A 12,731-nucleotide genomic window follows, 5' to 3' on the forward strand; every position below is an offset into this window, starting at 1 on the left:
AATCATTGACAAAATAAGATTCCATTATTAAGTTATAAACAGAACAAGAAATTAGGCTTGAGCATGAGGACGGTTTGGTGAATACTGGCCCTGGTTAACAAGGTTCAATTATTTGTATAGTAAATCATCGAAAAAAATGCCACATTCTAGACAATACAGTGTAAATCATGGATGTTTTACTGTCTCATTTATCTTGAAGAAGAGACCATGCTAAAACTTTGCTAAAACGTGAACATGTCAACGTCTGAAACAGGCATTCAGTAACATACCCACGATTTGAAAATCTGGCAAGGTTTTTGGCGATTTTGAAGCAAATAGACGAAATGTGAATATTTGTCTGTCCAAATTACATTGTTTATGTTTGGAACTGGATCACAATCTTCTTTATGAAGGATGTTCTGGGTGGGTTTTATACAGTTTTATTCCTAAGTACAATCTAGTGCTCTATCGGGAGATTTAAATTTCCCAAGTAGTACGCGACGTGATGGACCTATTCACCAGTACGCATGGCCCGGCTTTTCTTTTCCACTCGTAACCCTCGAGTCGCCGCAAATAAGCCAACGCGTCCACCGCACGCGACTGCTCGGTGGGGTTTTATGTGACAGCGTCGTCACCCGAAACGTCACCGTCGGTATCGTGTGTGTAACCCGACGCAGCGTTACAGCACGTTTGTGATCGTGACAGGAAGATGGTCCGTTTAATAAAGTCTGTCTTAGCGTGTTGTTACGTGAGTGAAATCACGAACAGTTCTCCTTTTATAACGACGGAATGCAAGTTGCAGTAAGGTTTCAATAATGTCACAATTAAAGAAAGACAAAGGACAAACACAGAGATGACATAGTGCCAAAACCCGGGACAAAATCCGTTGAACGTTGGCCGGAAAAAAAAGAACAAAATTTTGTTCGTAATAAAGGACAAATGCAGATTTTAAAAGGAACACATTTTAGCGGTGCAGAAGACAAAATAGAGGGTTGAAACCTAACTGCAGTGTATTGAACTACGGATTATCCTCCGGACTTCTCTTTGCGCTGATTCATGATGGCCGGTAGATAGATCAAACCATGCGTTGTGGACGATGGAAGCATATGACAAGCCCACTTAACATTTATATACGATACCTTATATAGAAAATTAAATGAGCTATCTAATATACGATATGAGATATCTTATATCTTATATATGATATCTTATATAGCATCTCATTTAATTTCTATATAAGATATCTCATATGTATACTAGTTAGCTATATTATATAGTATATAAGATATATCTTAAATACATTTTTGAAACACAGGATGCACTTTAGGCAGATACATGATGAATGGACGCTTGATGTACATTTAGAGGACTGACAGTGCGCAGGGGACTGATGAACGGTTGACGAGTAGGTATATAGTATAAGGTGGACTGATGCAGGTTAATAATTGGAAGTTGCATAGTGAACGGTTAACGGAATGCAGAGGCCAGACAACGGATATACGGTTGACATATATATAAAGTGAACGGTGGACAGATGTATAGTGGACGGTGGACAGATGTAAAGTGGACGGTGGACAGATGTATAGTGGACGGTGGACAGATATAAAGTGGACGGTGGACAGATGTAAAGTGGACGGACGACAGATGTATAGTGAACGGTGGACAGATTTATAGTGGACGGTGGACAGATGTAAAGTGGACGGTGGACAGATGTAAAGTGGACGAACGACAGATGTATAGTGGACGGTTGACAGATGTAAAGTGGACGGTGGACAGATGTATAGTGGACGGTGGACAGATATAAAGTGGACGGTGGACAGATGTAAAGTGGACGGACGACAGATGTATAGTGGACGGTGGACAGATTTATAGTGGACGGTGGACAGATGTATAGAGGACGGTAGACAGATGTAAAGTGGACGATGGACAGATGTAAAGTGGGCGGTGGACAGATGTATAGTGGACGGTGGAGATATGTAAAATCAGGCGCGTAGTTAGCCCCTTAACCATGTGTATGCCCGACATGGGATTGCCGAAGGCAGTCCCCCCAAAGGATCTCCCCCAATATGTTTTTGTCTTCTAGAATGTCAGGAGCCATTTCCCACGTCCTGATGACTGTTCTCGTTTTAATCCGCAAGAAAAAAGTCCTATTTTTTGTATATATATATACCTATTTACGTGTATCCAGTGTAATTCTGAAGATTAACCGTCGGTTTTGCTTTGTACACCCTCCATACATACATTGTCTGGTTTTTACCTAATCTTGATAAATGCATTTAATACTTCTGCATTAGTGACCATGCAACTGGGTTTGTCTTTCTCATAATCTAATCCGAGTTAATTTAGGAAGCGAGGTTCCCCCGACTGTCTCCCACACAGTTTCCTCTTCTGTTTGTGCTTTGTGACTGGTTCCTTATACTTGCTCCTATTATTTGTTGGGCATTTCGAGAAGCGAGGTTGCCCCCACTATCATCGTCATGCCCAGCTTTGCAGTCTCCCACACCGTTTCGTCTTCTGGTTTCATAAACATTTTGTGGACATGGAAAAAAAATAAAGTTTAGTTTTACATACGTCCATTATAGAAGGTATTATTATGTGCAATCTGACAATGTATTTTTTTTTACAAAGCATCGTGATTTTTTACAATTCAGTTGTGTTGTAATTGGGCAGGCTCCAGAAGACAGTTTTCGTAATTTATTTAGATTCCAAAGTGTCCTTTCCTACGTTTGGCAGCAAGGAACTCATCTATCGCAGCATCAATGTCAATTAGCATATCTCGGTGAATATGGAGAATTGACAATGACTAAAGACGCTCCTGTCCCATTGTGCAACGTAGGTGTGTCTTCACTCTGCGGAGGGAACTGAATGAACGCTCTGCTGACGATGTGGAGACTGGCATGGTTACCAGTATTGCGAGCATCGTCCAGACACAAGGGTACAGCTCGCGGTTAGTTAGTGGAAGCGTTTCCTGTAAAGAAGCAGGTTTGACGGTGTTTTGAATGTTCCATCTCACAGACCATCGCCTAATCTCCTCTTCAAATATCTCACGACCCTGAAGATGGAGAATAAATGCCGTGAATAGGCGGTCCTTGATGTCGGGCGTGATTTGTTGCAGACATGTGGGCACGAAATACCGGGCAAGGAATCTGTCCTGCACCTAGGTCCCCACCAAGCAGTCTGCCGGTCAACTCTTGAACCAAATGGTCAAGGAAGGGGAAGTACAGGGACCGTTTCCAATACTCCTTTGAATTGTCGGCAGGAACATTTGCCCTGTTCCTCTGTCTGCCGGGCATTCTGGGCATAGACGGTTGGACGTCAAATGTGTCTGCCAGATCTGATGCCTTTTGAAAAAGTGCAACCCAAACACGGTTACTGATTTGATGTACCGGAATTTACACGAAAACATTGAATACAAAAACAAAAATGTATAGTTGACTGACAAGTTAACGATTTCTTAATTTTGTTGCTGGATGCAGATAATTTCCTCTGTAAGATCATGTAATCTCTATCTTTATAGCGTTGTTCTGGATTATTACCGATAAAAAAAAATGATTGTCTGTGTCCACTGTGCCATGCTCGGAGTCGTTTGCGCCGGGCGTGAGTTTCTAAATTTACTCAATCAAGCAGTTTAGTTCCGCCTGGAACTGTCCATTAATGCAATGGACATTTTTAAACTTCATACATTTTTGTACTAACTATTGACAATGTATCATATCTGAGGAATAACATATGTATACTATATATTCAAAACTTAAACTCCACTTTATAGTATTAGCAAGAAAAAACCCGTCATGAAAACCAATGCTTGTCAAAATCATGTGCAAGCCCGGGCTTATTGGCTTACATGGAAGCTACGCGCCTGAAAATGGACGGTGAACAGATGTAAAGTGGACGGTGGACAGATGTAAAGTGGACGGTTGAGATATATACAGTGAACGGTGGAGAAATGTATAGTGGACGGTAGACAGATGTAATGTGGGCGATGGACAGATGTAAAGTGGGCGGTGGACAGATGTATAGTGGACGGTGGAGAGATGTATAGTGGACGATAGAGATGTGTAGTGGACGGTGGAGAGATGTAAAGTGGACGATAGAGAGATGTGTAGTGGACGGTGGAGAGATGTATAATGGACGGTGGAGAGATGTATAGTGGACGGTGGAGAGATGTAAAGTGGACGGTGGAGAGATGTATGGTGGACGGTGGAGAGATGTATAATGGACGGTGGAGAATTGTAAAGTGGGCAGTGGACAGATGTATAGTTGACGATGGACAGATGTATAGTGGACGGTTGAGAATTGTAAAGTGGGCAGTGGACAGATGTATAGTTGACGATGGAAAGGTGTATAGTGGACTGTGTAGAATTGTAAAGTGGGCGGTTGAGAGATGTATAGTGGACGGTAGAGAGATGTATAGTGGACGGTGTACAGATGTATAGTTGACGATGGAGAGATGTAAGTGGACGCTGGAGAGATGTAAAGTTGACGGTAGAGAGAGATATAGTGGACGGTAGACAGATGTAAAATGGACGGTAGAGAGATGTATAGTGGACGGTGGACGGATTCATAGTGGACGGTGGACAGATGTAAAGTGGACGGTGGACAGATATAAAGTGGACGGTAGAGAGATGTTAGTGGACGGTGGACAGATGTATAGTGGACGGTAGAGAGATGTATAGTGGACGGTGGACAGAATCATAGTGGACGGTGGACAGATGTATAGTTGACGATAGACAGATGTATAGTGGACGGTGGACAGATGTATAGTTGACGGTGGACAGATGTATAGTGGACGGTAGAGAGATGTATAGTGGACGGTGGACAGATGTATAGTGGACGGTAGAGAGATGTATAGTGGTCGGTGGACAGATGTATAGTGGACGGTGGACAGATGTATAATGGACGATGGACAGATGTAAAATGGACGGTGGACAGATGTATAGTTGACGTTGGACAGATATATAGTTGACGGTGGAGAGATGTATAGTTGACGATGGACCGATTCATAGTGGACGGTGGACAGATGTATAGTTGACGCTGGAGAGATGTAAGTGGACGCTGGAGGGATGTAAAGTGGACGGTGGAGAGATGTATAGTGGACGGTAGACAGATGTAAAGTGGACGATGGACAGATGTATAGTGGACGGTGGACAGATGTAAAATGGACGGTAGAGAGATGTTAAGTGGACGGTGGACAGATTCATAGTGGACGGTGGACAGATGTATAGTGGACGGTGGACAGATTCATAGTGGACGGTGGACAGATGTATAGTGGACGGTGAACAGATATATAGTGGACGGTAGAGAGATGTAAAGTGGACGGTGGACAGATGTATAGTGGACGGTAGAGAGATGTATAGTGGACGGTGGACAGATGTATAGTGGACGGTGGACAAATGTATAGTGGACGATAGAGAGATGTGTAGTGGACGGTGGACAGATTCGTAGTGGACGGTGGACAGATGTATAGTGGACGGTGGACAGATATAAAGTGGACGGCAGAGAGATGTAAAGTGGACGGTGGACAGATGTATAGTGGGCGGTGGACAAATGTATAGTGGACGATAGAGAGATGTGTAGTGGACGGTGGACAGATTCGTAGTGGACGGTGGACAGATGTATAGTGGACGGTGGACAGATGTATAGTGGACGGTGGACAAATGTAAAGTGGACGGTAGAGAGATGTATAGTGGACGGTGGACAGATTAATAGTGGACGGTGGGCAGATGTATAGTGGACGGTGGACATTTGTATAGTGGACGGTGGGCAGATGTTTAGGGTTCGATGGACAGATATATAGTTGACGGATGACAGATGTATTAAGCAGATGGACAGACGCATGGTGGAGGGAAAGCGTTTGAGCAACAGTTAACAGACGAATGATGGACGTTAGACACATCTTGCTAGGACGATGGACAGACTTCTGAAGGACGATGGACAGATGCGTTATTGATGTTAGCCCGAGTTTCCTCTGGCCCTGACACCAGACTTAGACATTTTGACAGATAGGTCACGTATAAGTCTGGTGTCAGGGCCAGAGGAAACTCGAGCTATATTGACGTATTGAAAAATATGTTGGACGATGGACACACATTTGGTGGACGAATGACAGACTTACTAAGGACGATAGACATATAAGATGTGGACGCATGACAAAATAGGTTGGACGATGGACAGACATCTGGTGGACTGTAGACGGTAGACAGATACATAGTAAAATAGTCGGTATCGTGTATGTAACCCGACGCAGCGTTACAACACGTTTGTGATCGTAACAGAAAAGATGGTCCGTTTAATATAGTCTGTCTTAGCGTGTTGTTACGTGAGTGAAATCACGAACAGTTCTCTTTTTATAACGACGGAATGCAAGTTGCAGTAAGGTTCAATAATGTCACAATTAAAGAAAGACAAAGGACAAACACAGGGATGACATAGTGCCAAAACCCGGGACAAAATCCGTTGAACGTTGGCCGGAAAAAAAAGAACAAAATTTTGTTCGTAATAAAGGACAAATGCAGATTTTAAAAGGAACACATTTTAGCGGAGCAGAAGACAAAATCGAGGGTTGAAACCTAACTGCAGTGTATTGAACTACGGATTATCCTCCGGACTTCGAATTCTCTTTGCGCTGATTCATGATGGCCGGTAGATAGATCAAACCATGCGTTGTGGACGATGGAAGCATATGACAAGCCCACTTAACATTTATATACGATATCTTATATAGAAAATTAAATGAGCTATCTAATATACGATATGAGATATCTTATATATTATATATGATATCTTACATAGCATCTCATTTAATTTCTATATAAGATATCTCATATGTATACTATTTAGCTATATTACATGTATATAGTATATAAGATATATCTTAAATACATTTTTGAAACACAGGATCGACATTGTTCCTTGAATAAATGTTAAGTTGGCTTACCATAGAAGCATGCACATAAGGCAGATACATGATGAATGGACGCTTGATGTACATTTAGAGGACTGACAGTGCACAGGAGACTGATGAACGGTTGACGAGCAGGTTCATAGTATAAGGTGGACTGATGCTGGTTAATAATTGGATGATGCATAGTGAAGAGTTAACTGAATGCAGAGGACAGACAATGGATATACGGTGGACATATATATAATTGATGTGTGGACAAATATATAAAGTGGAGGGTGAACAGATGTATAGTGGACGGTGGAGAGATGTATAGTGGACGGTGGAGATACATAAAGTGGACGGTGGAGAGATGTATAGTGGACGGTGGAGATATATATAGTAGACGGTGGAGAGATGTATAGTGGACGGTGGAGATATACATAGTGGACGGTGGAGAGATGTATAGTGGACGCTGGAGAGATGTAAAGTGGACGTTGGAGAGATATATAGTTGACGGTGGAGAGATGTAAAGTGACCGGTGTACAGATGTATAGTTGACGGGGGAGAGATGTAAAGTGGACGGTGGACAGATGTATAGTTGACGGTGGAGAGATGTAAAGCGGACGGTGGAGAGATGTAAAGTGGACGGTGGGTAGACGATAGTTGACGGTGGAGAGATGTAAAGTGGTCGGTGGAGAGATATATAGTTGACGGTGGAGAGATATATAGTTGACGGTGGAGAGATATATAGTTGACGGTGGAGAGATATATAGTTGACGGTGGAGAGATGTAAAGTGACCGTTGGACAGATGTATAGTTGACGGTGGAGAGATGTATAGTGGACGGTGGAGAGATGTATAGTGGACGGTGGAGAGATGTAAAGTGACCGGTGTACAGATGTATAGTTGACGGTGGAGAGATGTAAAGTGGACGGTGGAGAGACGATAGGTGACGGTGGAGAGATGTAAAGTGGACGGGGGAGAGACGATAGTTGACGGTGGAGAGATGTAAAGTGGACAGTGGAGAGATGTAAAGTGGACGGTGGACAGATGTATAGTGGACGGGGGAGAGATATATAGTGGACGGTGGAGAGATGTATAGTTGACGGATGACAGATATATTAAGCAGATGGACAGACGCATGGTGGAGGGTAAGCGTTTGATCAACAGTTAACAGACGAATGATGGACGTTCGACAGATTTTTGTAGGACGATGGGCAGACTTCTGAAGGACGATGGACAGATGCGTTATTGATGTTAGCCCGAGTTTCCTTTGGCCCTGACACCAGACTTAGACATTTTGACAGATAGGTCACGTATAAGTCTGGTGTCAGGGCCAGAGGAAACTCGAGCTATATTGACGTATTGAAAAATATGTTGGACGATGGACACACATTTGGTGGACGAATGACAGACTTACTAAGGACGATAGACATATAAGATGTGGACGTATGACTAAATATGTTGGACGATGGACAGACATCTGATGGAGGGTAGACAGACTTACTAAGGACGATAGACATATAAGATGTGGACGTATGACTAAATATGATGTACGATGGGCAGACATCTGGTGGACGGTAGACAGACTTACTAAGGACGATAGACATATAAGATATGGACGTATGACTAAATATGTTGGACGATGGACAGACATCTGATGGAGGGTAGACATACTTACTAAGGACAATAGACATATAAGATGTGGACGTATGACTAAATATGTTGGACGATGGACAGACATCTGGTGGACGGTAGACAGATACATAGTAAAATACAAACATATGATTTACACTTCACAAAACAAGAAGCAAAAAATGTCTCCATACTATTGGTGTCATCGGCATAACCGTGTCCAGAACAACTCCACCAGAAGTGCGTCCTCTTAGTAAGACCTGGAATTTCCAAGATGACAAATGTGAAGGTGTTTATGTAAATTATCTGGTGTAATACTCGTAGTAAATACGTGTAATAGGAACCCACACTATGTACTAGAAGTCAACAATTACTAATAAATACCGCACTCATGTATAAGTGTAAAAAATATATTACGTATGTTGATTTAAGTAAATATAATAAAGGATGACAAAGATTCATGGACGAATAACTCTTCCTCTTTTTTCTAAAATTCAAAACTGAATTTTTGTTCAGTGACAAAGCAATGTCACAACATTTAAGTGCTATAAACTATTTAGAATGTTTAATGTAGTGAGGAGGTATATAACTCATTTATCATAAAGTAAACACTGAGTACGACGTTATACCAACTACCCTTACAGCACCGCACAAGGACATCGTAACGTTAGACTAACCGAACTATGCGGGACTATCTGTAAAAACTCGAAACATCGGGACTTCGACTCACGAATATTAAACATCGAGATCCTGTTAATAAGACAGAATGTGATTCTTAAAATATGTGACGGATCACGGGCTATCCTGTGCTATTAAAATTACCACGGGCCAGTTTATCGTTCTAGTACATGTGATGATCTCACTTCAAACTTGTTAGTTGCAAATTGTCAATGTTTTCGTAACGAATGGGCCTTGATTATACTTCGATACAGCGAGAAAGTCGAATTATAAAAGTTCGATTCATGAGAAGAATATAAGTAAAGTTATAAAAGGAGAAAATTCTCGACTATTCCGCAACTTCGACACATATTGATTTTATTATTTTACATTGTATGAAAATAGCTTACATATAAAATAACAATATAATTAAGATGAGACTTATTATTTCGCTAACCTACCAATGCACTTCAAAACGTTGTAGGTGGAGTGAAATTACGTGTCTGATTTTAATAAGACTGAGAATAATAGCAGTTTTATGAAGTACATTCTTTCTTTGTCAAATTACTTAATCAGAATCTGGATTAAGAGGTCAGCTGCCTTTATAAGCGACCATTTAAATGGTGTCCGTCACTGACCGCTAAATACAGGACTGAATACCACCGGGACATTTTTTTCTGTGTAATTTGAAATTTTCGGAAAACATTTTTTATTGACTGTCGGGAAAACATATTCATGTGAATATTTAACAGTCTTTAGAAAACGTTTATCTTGTTTACCAAATACAAATACAAGGCGTGGCTTTCCTACAGTATTCATAAGTGTAGCAGTAACCATAGCGGGTGTTTTAGGACGTGTAGAACATTACTCACAGTAGATCATTGCTAATAAGTGATTCTATCTTTTTTTCAACTTTGAAGTAAATGTACGCTTCGCCGACCTTTAATTACCTTAACTTTGATAAATATAAGCAATAAAACGATTTAAATATATATTTGAAACCATCTGCATCGGCATACAGGTAGGTACTTCCCCTTGTGAAGGGTAAACTATCAAATAAGATTTCAGAAAATTTGTCTTATTCATTTTTAACTTCTTTTGTATTTTACATAATTAAAAAAACCATAAGTTTAGGTACAATGTATCTAACAATAGTTTATATTATATTTGATATTTTTCGTGACATCAAGCGTTGTAGCATTAAAACATCGTCGCTATGAATTAACGCAAGATTGAAATTTAAGCTGACAAGACTTTCCAACGCCTAATCAACTTATCGGTGAGTGATTCACAAACATAACAAGAGGACGAGCATCACGTAATGACTTTGCAGATTAAAAAATGAATCCTACTGGACTAGATTATTATCTCATTAACAATCGTGTAATGAACGTTTCGATACGCCATCATAGGCTCGGTTTATCTGATTTGCGTCAATAATTCCTGTATCATCAGGTGTAGAGCGTGATTTTCGTGTCAGAAAGTTCCCACGCTAAGGTACGATTATACGCTAGGTGCACCCGCACCTGGGTAGATATAAATAGATACTTGGGTATTCCACTGTAAACAACTAGTATTTTGTTGATGTAATGATGATGTTACATTCTATAACTTCTTGTTCCGGAAGTGATGCAGCATTTATAAGTCCTATAGATTATCTATAATTTGGGTGTGGTTATTTTCGCCAATAAGTACTGCAGCTTATACACATTTTGGGTTGTTATTTTCGCGTGAAGTACTACAAATTATTAACTTTATTGTAGGGGTAACTTTGTGTGCGGTTATTTTCACGTGTAATTATACAATGTTAGTACAGTAGATTATAGAAATTATGAGTTATTTTCACGTTTATGACTACAGGTCATCTACAGTTTGGGTGCGGTTATTTCCAAGTTAAAAGTATTACAGATTATCTACAAGTTTGGTGTGTTCTTTTTCGCCTGTAAGTCCTGCAGATTATAACTACAATTTGTGTAATTATTTTCACAGATTCGTAACAATAACAGATTTGCATCCAATGAACACCTATACAATTGTCAGGGGCGGGTCCAGGTGAGGGCGTAATGGGCGTACGCCCCCCCCCCCCTTTTCAAAACAATAAATAAAAAAATATCGTAATCTGCTAATATTGTATTGAATATGGCAATTTATCATATTCATTAATTAAACACATATACACCCTGACACTTTAACTATAAAATATACATACTCCAAGTCAGGAACCGTTACATTAGTGCATTTCACAATTATTTTATGTTTTTTAGCAAAAAAAAGGTCCAAACATTTTTTGGCCTCGCTCCGCTCGGCGACAGATTTGATTCTACGCCCCTCTTTCAAATATCCTAGAAATACCTCTGATTGTAGTGGTGTGTACTACATGTACAGTTTATGATGTATTTGTCTAATGTTATGTTTACCAATGATTTAGTGTTCAACAGCTATTTAAAGAAATGTATAAAATACTGTGATCATTTTCAACCCATGTTCCCTTGAACGTAAGGGCCGTTAGTTAGTATATAAGGTTGACGAGCTCAAGGCGTTTCAATTTGTTCTGACCATATGAGGCAACACAGTATGATGTAAATTAAGTTACAGATCTGACCTGTCTTTTAGTTTACGTTTAATGGTACCAGTAGTTTTCTATCCGATACAGAGACTGTATGATCCTCTACACCATACTCCAACATTTCCAATAATTATAAGCCGTAGGTACTAAACTGGCTAAAATGTTTGCCTTAACTTGACCAGAAACATGAAATGTTTAAGGAAATCAGAGGCGGTGGAGGTCTTACTGCTATATGGACTCTTAACAGTAACTCGGAAAAACAACACCTGGTCTAGGTAATCAGTGAAACATTTTCACCACGTGAAACTTAAGAGTCTAAATGGCCCACCAAAACAGAAGTCTCAGCAGTCACGTTGGATTTATTATCTCTACAACTGGTAACTACATTTGGTCAGAGCTATGGAGTCTTTATTGAGTCATAAGATCAGTTGAGTTATTGAGTCTTTATATCAGAAGAGTTATTGAGTGTTTAGATCAGGGGAGTTATTGAGTGTTTAGATCAGGGGGGTTATTGAGTGTTTAGATCAGGGGGTTTATTGAGTGTTTAGATCAGGGGAGTTATTGAGTGTTTAGATCAGGGGAGTTATTGAGTGTTTATATCAGGGGAGTCATTGAGTGTTTAGATCAGGGGGGTCATTGAGTGTTTAGATCAGGGGAGTTATTGAGTCTTTAGATCAGAGGAGTCATTGAGTGTTTAGATCAGGGGAGTTATTGAGTGTTTAGATCAGGGGACTCATTGAGTGTTTAGATCAGAGGGGGTGTCATTGAGTGTTTAGAAAAGGGGAGTTATTCAGTTCTTAGGTCAAAATTTTCTTTATAGATATATTTTTAGAAATTTGTCTATAAAGAAAATTTTGAGGAAAAGACTGAATAACTCCCCTTTTCTAAACACTCAATACCCCCCCCCCCCCCCCCCTGATCTTAACACTCAATAACTCCTCTGAACTAAAGACTCAATAACTTGCCTGATCTGAAGACTTAATAACTCACCTGATATAAAGACTCAATAACT

The sequence above is a fragment of the Mizuhopecten yessoensis genome, unplaced genomic scaffold (genome assembly GCF_002113885.1).
Source record: "Mizuhopecten yessoensis strain PY_sf001 unplaced genomic scaffold, ASM211388v2 scaffold716343, whole genome shotgun sequence".
NCBI classification, from domain to species: domain Eukaryota; kingdom Metazoa; phylum Mollusca; class Bivalvia; order Pectinida; family Pectinidae; genus Mizuhopecten; species Mizuhopecten yessoensis.